This window comes from Amblyomma mixtum, chromosome 10 (assembly GCF_055824585.1).
Source record: "Amblyomma mixtum isolate Tamu chromosome 10, ASM5582458v1, whole genome shotgun sequence".
Classification (NCBI taxonomy): Eukaryota; Metazoa; Arthropoda; class Arachnida; order Ixodida; family Ixodidae; genus Amblyomma; species Amblyomma mixtum.
In genome coordinates this window covers 72,960,824-72,971,800 of record NC_143021.1, presented here as the reverse complement: position 1 = coordinate 72,971,800, position 10,977 = coordinate 72,960,824, and the positions used below count along the sequence as shown (strand labels likewise).

General features: G+C 44.3%; 1 pseudogene; it reads right to left on the bottom strand.

The window, feature by feature from the left end:
• Nucleotides 1–4,117: 4,117 nt before the first annotated feature.
• LOC149326111 (uncharacterized) lies at nt 4,118–5,066 on the bottom strand (annotated as a pseudogene).
• Nucleotides 5,067–10,977: the final 5,911 nt, after the last annotated feature.

Sequence of the window (10,977 nt, the reverse complement as noted above, 5' to 3'; positions counted from 1 at the left end):
CAGTTGCTGTGATACTTTGAAATAAAGTGCAATTTTGAATACTCGTTTCACTAAAACCTGTGTACTAGTAAAGCATGCACGCATTTATGCACCCATCATTTGGCATTTCTCAATATATTTTTTTATGTGGCTACTTTTCAACTTGATACAGTGTGCAGTCATGTCTAAGACAATAAATTTGTAGTATGAAATGAACTGTCAATTTTCGCTCAGTATATGTTGATGCCAGTGCGTATGAAAGCTGCTACATAATGTGACCATCTTTCAGAAACACAAAGACATCACAAGGACAACCAGTGCATGCAAAACTCCCCAGTCAGCTCATACAAACTGACAACTTTCACTTATGCTTGCTAGTACAACCTTATAATGGCTTTCCCACAGGTGCCAGTGGCATCAACAAAGTTACTCATGAAGTTACTCAAAGTTAACCATGAAGCTTGTCTTAAAGCGAGTACAAATGGGCAAGTGTACCCAATGTTTTCTGTTAATTCAAGGCGGCTATAAGCACCAAAACCACAAAGCAGCTGCAGAGCTCCTGTGTGGCCAGTGATGCAGCGATGATATCCGGCGAGCGTAGCTCCTCTGGGGGCACGTTCAGCGGGGACGAGCAGCTGACGGGCGGTGGGTGGCAAAAGCCCCGTCCGTTTCCGGTGCACGGCACTGCGCCCACCGATGACGCCCAGGCTCACAAGCATGCCAGAGTCGGCAGCAGCAGGCTGGCAAACGCAAGGAAGGTCGCCTGCATCGAAAAGGTAAGTGGATTAGATGGCTGCACCGTAGTGCAGTCACTCAAGCCAGCTCTACCGCTTCTTTCGTTGTGGCTATGAGGGACGCCATAGTGAAGGGCTCCGGAGAGTTCGACCACCTGGGGTTTCCTAACATGCACTGACAATGCACTGTACACGGGCCTCTAGGATTTCACCTCCATCGAAATTCGACCGCTGCTGCTGGTATTAAACTCGTGTCTCTCGGGTCAGCAGCCGAGCGCCACAACCACTGAGGCAGCACATTCGGGGAACAGGGGAAACGAGTTGGCTCACGGTACAGCTCGAGGATATGCCAGCCGAGCAATGAGCTTGGCCGAGTCCCAAATTTCACGAGAGATGCCTTTATAACCTTTGACGACACCAATCATTTTAAACTGGAAAGGAGAAGATATCTGCTACCAGACAAGAAGCTGGACAAAAGGCAGGAGGTAATGTGGTGTTGGCACCAGACGCGAGCCTTCTTTAGCCCGTAGAAACTAGCACTCATGCACCCAGTGCAATACAATCCAACTTGCAAAGAATGCGGCATGACAGCCGGATATGATCACATTCTATGGAGCTGCAAAAAGGCACCGCCACCAGCGGACCTCCTACCACCAGTGCCTTCTCTGCAGTGGTGGGAGGCTATACTGGCTGACTCAGACCCACTGACGCAGGTACCGGCCACTGAGGGAGCTCACAGGGTTGCTTAGAAAATTACAAAGAATACCAGAACTCCAAAAAAAGCTATAACTACTATTATTAAGCGATCAAAATGGGTTTTCCCAATATTGAATTGGAAGTGTCAGCGTCCTGGTGAAGTGGAGGCTTACATCTGCACTAAATGTATGACACCATGGTGACAATGAAGCTTCCAGCAGAAATAGTTAGCGTGAACGCATGACAGTAGAAATTCGCTAGTTTCCTGAAATGGAGAGACAGCTTTTTGTCACCGAGTGTGCCACAGCTTGTGGAGGTAGCTATGAAAGGGCACAAAAGTTAAGGATCACTACCTTCAGTTACTCAACTGTTCCTGCAGCCGATCATGTCCTGGAGGTAAGAAATTTTGAATACTGAGTTTTTCTCCCCTGCAGGGTTCAGTACACTAGAGGGACTAATTAGTTTTTGAGGAAATAAATCAAAACTACGCAAAATAAAAGTGTTTGCATGCATATGATCATCAGGGAATTTTTTTATTTATTTCTGATACCCTCATGGCCCACTGGGCATTATTTAGGGGAGTGATACATAGATATAAAATGAAACTGTTACAAAAAGGGGGTTAACGCATACATAGACATGCCTACAAAAAATGATACGCATGATTGCGAAAAGAAAACTAGCTGCAAGAAAATACATGATTCAAAAAAGCGAAACAATACAGTAATTAGGAATACCAACACCAAAACGAATAAATTCACAAAAACAGTCAAAAAACATTTCATGTAAACACAAAGATATGAACTAGAACATCACCCTTCGTAGAAACATTGAACGGGTACGATAGCAGAAGGCTATTAACAAAGCAAAGTGCATGCGAAAAAAAAAAAGAAACGGGGCTAAATACACAATATACAAAACAAAGTGAACCAACTGAGGCTATGGTAAACCATATTGTAATGACAACAGTGTCCTAAACTCATCAACGTCCTTTGCAGCTGCAATATGTGGTGGTAGGTGGTTCCACTCTGACGATGTTTTCGGGATAAAGGAATTTATGCAGGATGTTGTCCGGCAACGAGGAACGCCAACTTTCCGTGAGTGATCGATGCGGGATGAAGCGTATGTTGGTATTGTGATCAATGCTTCTTTCAGAGTAGAGTTCATGCTGTTAATTTAAAAAAAAAACAGACACAGACGGGACACTTTTCTGCGCAGAGCAAGAGGGGTTAACAATAAACTATTTTTTATTTCTGTGACACTCGAAGCACGATCATAGTTGCGCACAATAAAGCGCGCTGCTCTATTCTGCACAGCTTCTAGGGCGTCGATGAGTGTGTTAGTGAAAGGGTCCCATACAGAGTAAGCGTGTTCTAATTTTGAGCGCACAAGTGACTTATACAGAAGAAGCTTGACAGGGCTTGGTGCTAAGTAAAAATTGCGCTTAAGGTATCCAAGCATGCGGTTAGCGGAAGCTATGATAGAGCTGACGTGTGCTTTCCAAGTTAGATCTGATGTTGGAATGACGCCGAGATATTTATAAGATTCCACGGGTGTTAGCAAGGAAGAAGAAATAGTGTAGGCAACGGGACTGGAATTTTCGCGACGGGAAAAGCGCATTACTGTGCATTTAGTCGTATTAAGAGTCATTTGCCATTGTGAACACCAGTTAGAGATAGTGGTTAGGTCTGCCTGAAGTAATTCAACGTCATTCGTATTTTTTATTTCGCGGTAAACGACACAATCGTCCGCAAAGAGTCCTACTGAAGATGTTACATTGTTAGGCGGGTCATTAATATATACAAGGAACAGCAAAGGACCTATGACAGAACCTTGGGGGACGCCGGAGGTCACAGGAATGGATGACGAGTTAAAGCCATTAGCGTGTACATACTGCAATCGGTTAGACAAAAAGCACTCAATCCACCTTAGTACATTATGGTCAATATTAAGTTTACTTAGTTTGTAAAGAAGTAAGTTGTGCGACACTGTGTCAAATGCTTTGCGAAAGTCTAAGTAAATACAGTCAGCCTCATTGCCATGATCAAGTATGAAGTTAATATTGCTCGTAAGACTTATTAATTGTGTTTCGCAAGAGAAGTATTTTCTAAAACCATGTTGTGCACAGTTGAAGAACGAAGATGACTCAAGAAAGTTAGCTAGGTGAGACAGGATGACATGCTCCATTATCTTGCAAGGAATGCTGGTTAATGATATTGGTCGATAGTTGAGTGAAAGGTGTTTGTCGCCTGATTTATGGAGTGGAACCACCTTACCCAATTTCCAGTCATCTGGGAGTTCACCGTCTTGTAGGGATTGCTGAAATAATTTTGACAGTATTATGGGAGAATATACTTTAGTGTTTTTCAGAGTTTTACTGCTGATATTATCTGGACCGCAAGAAGAGGATAGTTTCATGTGATCTATGATAGTTATGATGCCTTCAAAATCAAAATGAATGGGATCCATTGGGAACGTGATGTTACCATTATAATCCGGTAGTGATGTGCTTGAGGAGAGATAAAATGCCTTAGCAAAAGTTTCATTAAGCACCTTAGCACTGTCGCTAATAGGGATGGGATTTGATTGTGCATCGAGAAGAGATACTGATGGCTGGTCTGAACCGTTGACAACGTTCCAGAACTTTTTCGGATCAGTTAGTAAAAGTGATGGCAGAGTAACGTTAAAATATCGCTCCTTGGCTATTTTTAACGCATTTTTGTACTCCTCAACCACACCTCTGAGTGCTGTCCAATGTTCAGGTTTTCCTGATGACTTTGCCTTGGAATATAACAGTCTTTTTTTGTTACCAAGGCGTTTTAATGACCGGGTGAACCATGGTGACCTGCCATTAGTAGTGATGATTCTCCGAGGAACATGCAATTCAGTTAGCTCATGTAGTTTGTTCTTAAATAAGCACCAGTTTTCATTAACAGACCTTTGGTCAGACTTTATGAGAAAGTCATCCAAAAATAGTTTAAGGCCATCATTAATTGACGTAAAATTTGCCTTAGCATAGTCGTAAACGGTTTTAGTTTTATTTCGCGATTTGTTAGACGGCAAGCTTAATTCGATAAGGAGTAGGCAATGATCGCTTAAACCTGGCAAGTAGCTTACGTCGGAAACAAGGTCTGGAGAACTAGTTAGTAAAAGGTCTAATATGCTTGAGCTTGTAGATGTCACCCTTGTAGGTTGTGTGACTACCTGTGTTAATGAAAAGGTGGAGCAAAGTGCTGAAAAACTTGTTGATTCTGATGATCCATCGTTGCCTAAATGAGTGTCTGACCAGTTAATGGCAGGAAAGTTAAAGTCACCAAAAAGAAAAATAGGCCGATAGGGAAACCTTGTTTGAATTATGTTAAGAATGTCATGGAGGTCATTACAAAAGCCAACAGTAGTAGATGGTGGACGGTAACAGGCAGAAAAGAGGACAGCTTTGTTGTTAATTCTGATCTGGACACAAATGAACTCCAGAGTAGTATCAAGGTTAACTTCAAAGCATTCTAAATCCTCAGATACAGCGATTAAAGTGCTGCCGCAGCCAGAAGGGCGGTCACAACGAAATATATGGTAACACTTTTCTGAGGAAAATATTTCGCTATTGCGTACACATTCATTGAGCCAAGTCTCTGTTAGTACGATAATATCAGCCCCCATGGTATTGGCGGTGCAGGATAAGCTGTCACGATGACAAAAAACACTGCGTATATTAGGGAAAAGGATAGAAATGTTTCGAAGTGTTTGCGAAGGTCGATGCTCATCTTTATCTAGTTATCTTGGAGAAGAAGGGCTTGAAGGGCTTGAGTTGGTTACAACACGTGTTGAATTGTTTTCCCGGACACTATCAGTTATAGGGCAGTACACGTAACATCTTTTCTTAAGAATAAGCTTGTTGTAGCGGAGGCTAAATGATTCTTCGGGCTCAGTTTGTTTTGCGAATTGAACAAGTTTCTTCCGCACATGCCTGGTGGCCTGAGAAAAATCTTCGCTAATTGAGACGTCTGAATCTTTCAATTCGGTCTCTGCACCGAAAACTCTTTCTCTGATTTTATGATGCGAAAATTTGACCAGTATTGGTCGCGTTTTCTCTGGTCCAGCCGTACCAATTCTATTTAAAGGAACGAAATTCAGTGTCGGCGAAGACTTCTCCCACAGAGTTCGTAGCGTCCGCAAGCAGCTAGTCACCTTTGCTAAAGCTAATTCCGACAAATTTGCCCTACGCTACAAAACCTTGCATATCGGTCCCAGACGCTACGTTTTTGATGAGATCTCGCAAACTGTGAAAGAAATAACAATCGCTACACCACAATCAGATTAGCAATCATCTCTTCGCAAACAACTAAAAACCCGCCCCAAAAATGTTCCCCTGTCCGCTGTGTTCACCAACATACGTAGTTTCCTTTCCAAGCGCGAACTTATTTCCAATATTGTCTTGTCATCTAGCAGCAATCTACTGATACTAACCGAAACCTGGTTGAACGGTGCCATCACAGACAGCGAAGTACTAACTGACTTGCCAGACTTCCAAGTCTTTCGGAAAGACCGCCAGGACTCACGAGGAGGGGGAGTACTGATAGCGGTGAGCCAGCAGTTATCAATGTCGATAATTGACGACTCGTCCGACCTGGAAATCTTATGGCTCCACTGCCACGCTGTACCACACACGATTTTACTCGGTGTCTGTTATAGGGCTCCACATACCTCTCGTGATTTTTCCTGTCAGCTTAATAATTCCGTAAGTAAAGTTATCACGAAGCACCCTAACGCACACATCTTCCTCTTTGGCGACTTTAATTTTCCTAATATTGATTGGCAGCACCAGCCCGCACCGACAACTAATAATGGCGAAGCAAGGGAATTTCTAGATTTCTGCTACAATTTTAACCTTACTCAAGTAATATCCAAACCTACGCGCGTAACACAAAACTGTGCGAACATTTTAGACCTATTACTGACTAATTGCCCAGATAGCGTTCAGCCCATTACGTACCTCCCTGAGATTAGTGATCACAAAACTATGCATGTCAACATCGACCTTAAAGAAATTAGGCGCCCAAAATACAATAAAACAATCCGCCTTTACAACAAAGGTAATTATGATATAATGAATGCCGAACTGACAGCGTTTTTCGTAAGTTTTTCCTCAAGTTTTCATTCACGAAGTATTCATGAGAACTGGCTAGCATTTAAGAATAAACTTCATGTCCTAGTCAATGAATTCATTCCCCAAATAACTTTCCACGCTAATCCACACAGACCATGGTTTACTAAAGGTCTTAAAAGGTTGGAAAATAATAAGAAGCGCCTGTTCCGCTCAGCAAGAGCCCATGGAACGCAAAGCGCATGGGCGAAGTACCGCGCTGCGGAAAAATCGTATCAAACTGCTATCCATCACGCCAAGCACAACTTTTTTCATCAAGACCTTCCTAATATGCTCAGCGATAACCCCAAGAAGTTCTGGCAAGCCGTTAACCCTCATCATGAACACGCGATTACCCTCAAAGACGAATCAGGCGCGGCTATGACCGACTCTGAGTGCGCTACTTTATTCAACGCAGCGTTCTCATCCGTCTTTACTAATGAAACCGAAACGCAACTTCATACATCTAATTTACTCTTTGAGCATGCTATGCCGGTAGTCGCATTTTCCTCTCTGGGTATTGCGTCCTTAATTAGAAACATGAAAATCTCATCTTCATCTGGTGTAGACAATATTAACTCGAAACTTTTAAAGAACACTAGTGATATTTGTGCCGAGTTCTTATGCTTACTTTTTACCCAGTCACTCTCAACAGGACAACTACCGGACGATTGGAAAACTGGAAAGGTCGTTCCAGTCTACAAATCAGGTAACAAAGATTCGCCGTTAAATTACCGACCCATTTCCCTTACTAGCGTACCCTGCAAACTAATGGAACACGTCATCTATACTCATATCATAAACTTCCTCGACTCGAAAAATTTTTTCCATTCGTCTCAACAGGGTTTTCGGAAAGGTTTTTCTTGTGAAACGCAGCTAGCCCTATTCATTCATGATTTACATGCTAATCTCGATTCTAACCTACAGACCGACGCCATTTTCCTGGATTTTGCAAAAGCATTCGACAAGGTACCTCATAAACGCTTAATCCTAAAGCTTTCCCGTTTGAACTTGCCCCCCGACATAGTAAAATGGATAGAAGAATTCCTGACTAATTGCTCACAGTTTGTCGTTGTTAACAATCAAAATTCCAATCCGCTACCAGTAACATCAGGAGTTCCTCAAGGTTCTGTACTAGGCCCGCTTCTATTCCTAATTTATATTAATGACTTACCGACCAATGTGTGCTCTAATATTCGCATGTTTGCTGACGACTGCGTTGTTTATCGCACAGTTACTAACGCCTCCGACCCAACATACCTTCAAGATGACCTAAACCGCATACAGGAATGGTGCGACCGTTGGCTAATGGAACTGAACCGTCATAAATGTAAACGTTTGTCCTTCCACCGCCGCCGTAACCCGCTTGATTTCCCATATGTAGTCGCTAACGTTCACCTGCAGTCCGTTTCATCATACAAATACCTAGGCGTCACGCTGTGTAACAACTTATCATGGGCTACACACGTTACTAACGTCATTTCCTCGGCTAATAAAACTCTCGGATTCTTACGACGTCATCTTCGCCACGCCCCACAACAGGTAAAATTACTAGCATATAAATCTCTTGTCAGGTCAAAGTTAGATTACGCATCGCCAGTTTGGAACCCTCATCAAGTTTACCTTATCAATGCACTCGAGTCACTTCAAAACAGAGCAGCCAGATTCATTCATTCCTCTTATTCGTACGATATCAGTGTAACATCTTTAAAAGCGGAATCCAGTTTAGCGCCCCTTTCACTTCGTCGTCGTATTTCTAGCCTCTGCCTATACCATAAATTTTTCCATAGTTCGCTGCGCTGCGCTCCCTACATTGCCCCGCCAGCCGGCATATCCCACCACATTCGTCATCCTTTCCAAGTGTTTCGCTCCCGTGCCCGTACTGTTACCTGTGCCGCTTCTTTTTTTCACCGTGTTTCTGTAGACTGGAACGACCTCTCCAATGACATCGCTACCATCTCATGCCCATCCACATTCGCCGAAGCTGTTACCAACCATTTTTCAACATAACACTTGTTCATATGACTGTATGTACCCACCCCTTATGTAGTACCCCCAGTGGGTCTTTAAGGTATTAAAATGAAATGAAATGAAATGAAATGGGCGCGCTCATTGTCCATTTCAGCTAAGGTTACAGACATTTCGTCTTCAATAATTTCCCGTACCTTTTTCTCAGATTCAGCCCATGATTCAGTCGATACGTCTGGAACATTGAAAAACACCAGATTTTCCCTTCGAGACCTATCCTCTAAATCGTTTAAACGCATTTTAAGCTTCTCATTTTCGTCCGGTGCCCTTTCAGCATTTTCTTTCACCATCGCCAAATCTTCACGAACTTCATCTAGAAGCTCTAGTTTATCTTCAACAGAATTAAGGCGTATCGAAAGGTCTGCAATCTTTCCACTCAATTCCCTCTGATTGGCTGTGAGGTCTTGCAAGAAACTGAATATACGCTCCTGTCCTTCCTCAATTTTAGCGGAACGGTCCCTAAGGTCATGAAGCAATGCTAAAACCGCTTCGCTTCCGCTGTCCGGAGCGTCTTGAACCGACTGGGCATTCTTCGCGGCACCAGTTTTGTTCGGCCCAGGATTCAGTTCAACATCCCCACACAGCAGCAATTTCATTACGCAGAAACACTCATGCACATGATTCAAAAGCAGTTGTGGGCACGGGATGCATTACTGGAGCGCTTAGAAGATGTGTAACTGACCTGGAACAGGCAGAAGCGGAACAAATTGGTCGGCCGCATTGTAGCGTTGTTCCCATGCCCACTAAACTGTTGCGGGCGTCGCCTGTTGCTTAAGTAGAGCGGGCTTGATGATGTCGATGCAGTTGCGGTCAACAGTCCAGGAAAAGCCGCGGTAACTGGCGCCGGCGTGGTATCCAGAAGATGGGCAGAACACACGTCACTTCGCGCTGGCTTCTCTTGCTGCAGCACGTGTGGCAGAAAACCCTCGCAACACCGATAAGGCGCCGCGTCGGTGCTTGTGCTGGAGATGGTCACGATCTGGAACAGGCAGAAGCGGAACAAATTGGTCGGCTGCATTGTAGCGTTGTTCCCATGTCCACTACATTGAGAAATGCAAAAATATTTCCAGAACAGTTTTTGAAAAATGAAACTGATTAAAATGCGGCCACAGTGAGGCTGTGTGTGGTCGATAAAAACTATATGGTATAACAGAACCTCAATGCGTTGCATCCAAGCAGCACACTAGATAAGGACTAATATGCAGCTACAATTGGATTGGAAAACGTTTATTGTCAGCACTGAGCCCTAGTGGGCATTATACTAGGTGGCTTCGAGCCCATGGCTCTTGGCGACCTTGTGAGCCCACTCAGTGGCCCGGACTTGCGTCAACGGGTCTGAGCTGGCCAGTATAGCCTCCCACCGCTCTAGAGAAGGGACTGGTAGTAGGTCCGCCGGTGGCGGCGCCTTTTTGCAGCTCCATAAAATGTGGTCATATCCGGCTATCTCGCCGCATTGTTTGCAAGTAGCGTTGTATTGTGTTGGATACATGTGTGCTAGTCTCGACGGGCTAAAGAAGGCTCGCGTCTGGAGCCGACGCCACGTTACCTCCTGGCTTTTGTCGAGCTTTTTGTCTGGTGGCGGATAGATCCTCCTTTCCAGTTTAAACTGATTGGTGTATTCGTGAAATGATATGAATGCATCTCTCGTGAAATTTGGGGACTCAACCCGGCTCACTGCTCGGCTGTCATAACCTCGAGCTATACTGTGAGCCAACTCGTTTCCCCTGTTCCCCGAGTGTGCCGGCACCCATATTAGTTCCACCTCTCTTTGGTCCCAGTCTTTATCTCTTAGGATTCGTTTTGCCTCCTGGGAGATCATACCCCGCGCAAAATTGTTGATAGCCACCTTGGAGTCGCTAATTATGGTGACATGCTTTGGTGCTGGCCATTGCCATGGCGATATCCGCCTCTTCCGCTGTCCCTGAGTTTTTTGTTTTGACCGAACCGGCCGTTAATGTTTCACCCGAGTCGTTCACGGCCACGACCACAAAGGAGTCGCCTTCGCATTCCGCCGCGTCTACATAGGTTGTGTATTCCGAGCCTTCGAGCTTGGCTTCAAGGGACTTTGCTCTGGCTCTCCTTTTGCCTTCGTGAAAAGCAGGGTGCATGTTTTTTGGAAGTGGTTTAATAGTGAGTAATTTTTTGGTCTTTGGTCTGTAATTTTGCCTGCGCGTTTCTTTCCGGAATTCTGTCATGTAATCCTAGGTTGCTCAGGATCTTTCTCCCCGGGGGTGAGGTCGCAAGCCCTTAATTGCGCAAATATATGTGCCTCGCATAGTTCCGTGGTGGTGTTGTAGATCCCCAGTTTAAGAAGTCTTTCCATAGGAGTGCAGTGGGGCAGCCCCAATGCTGCTTTATATGCCTGCCTTATGATCCCATCTATTTTGTTCTGTTCCGCCA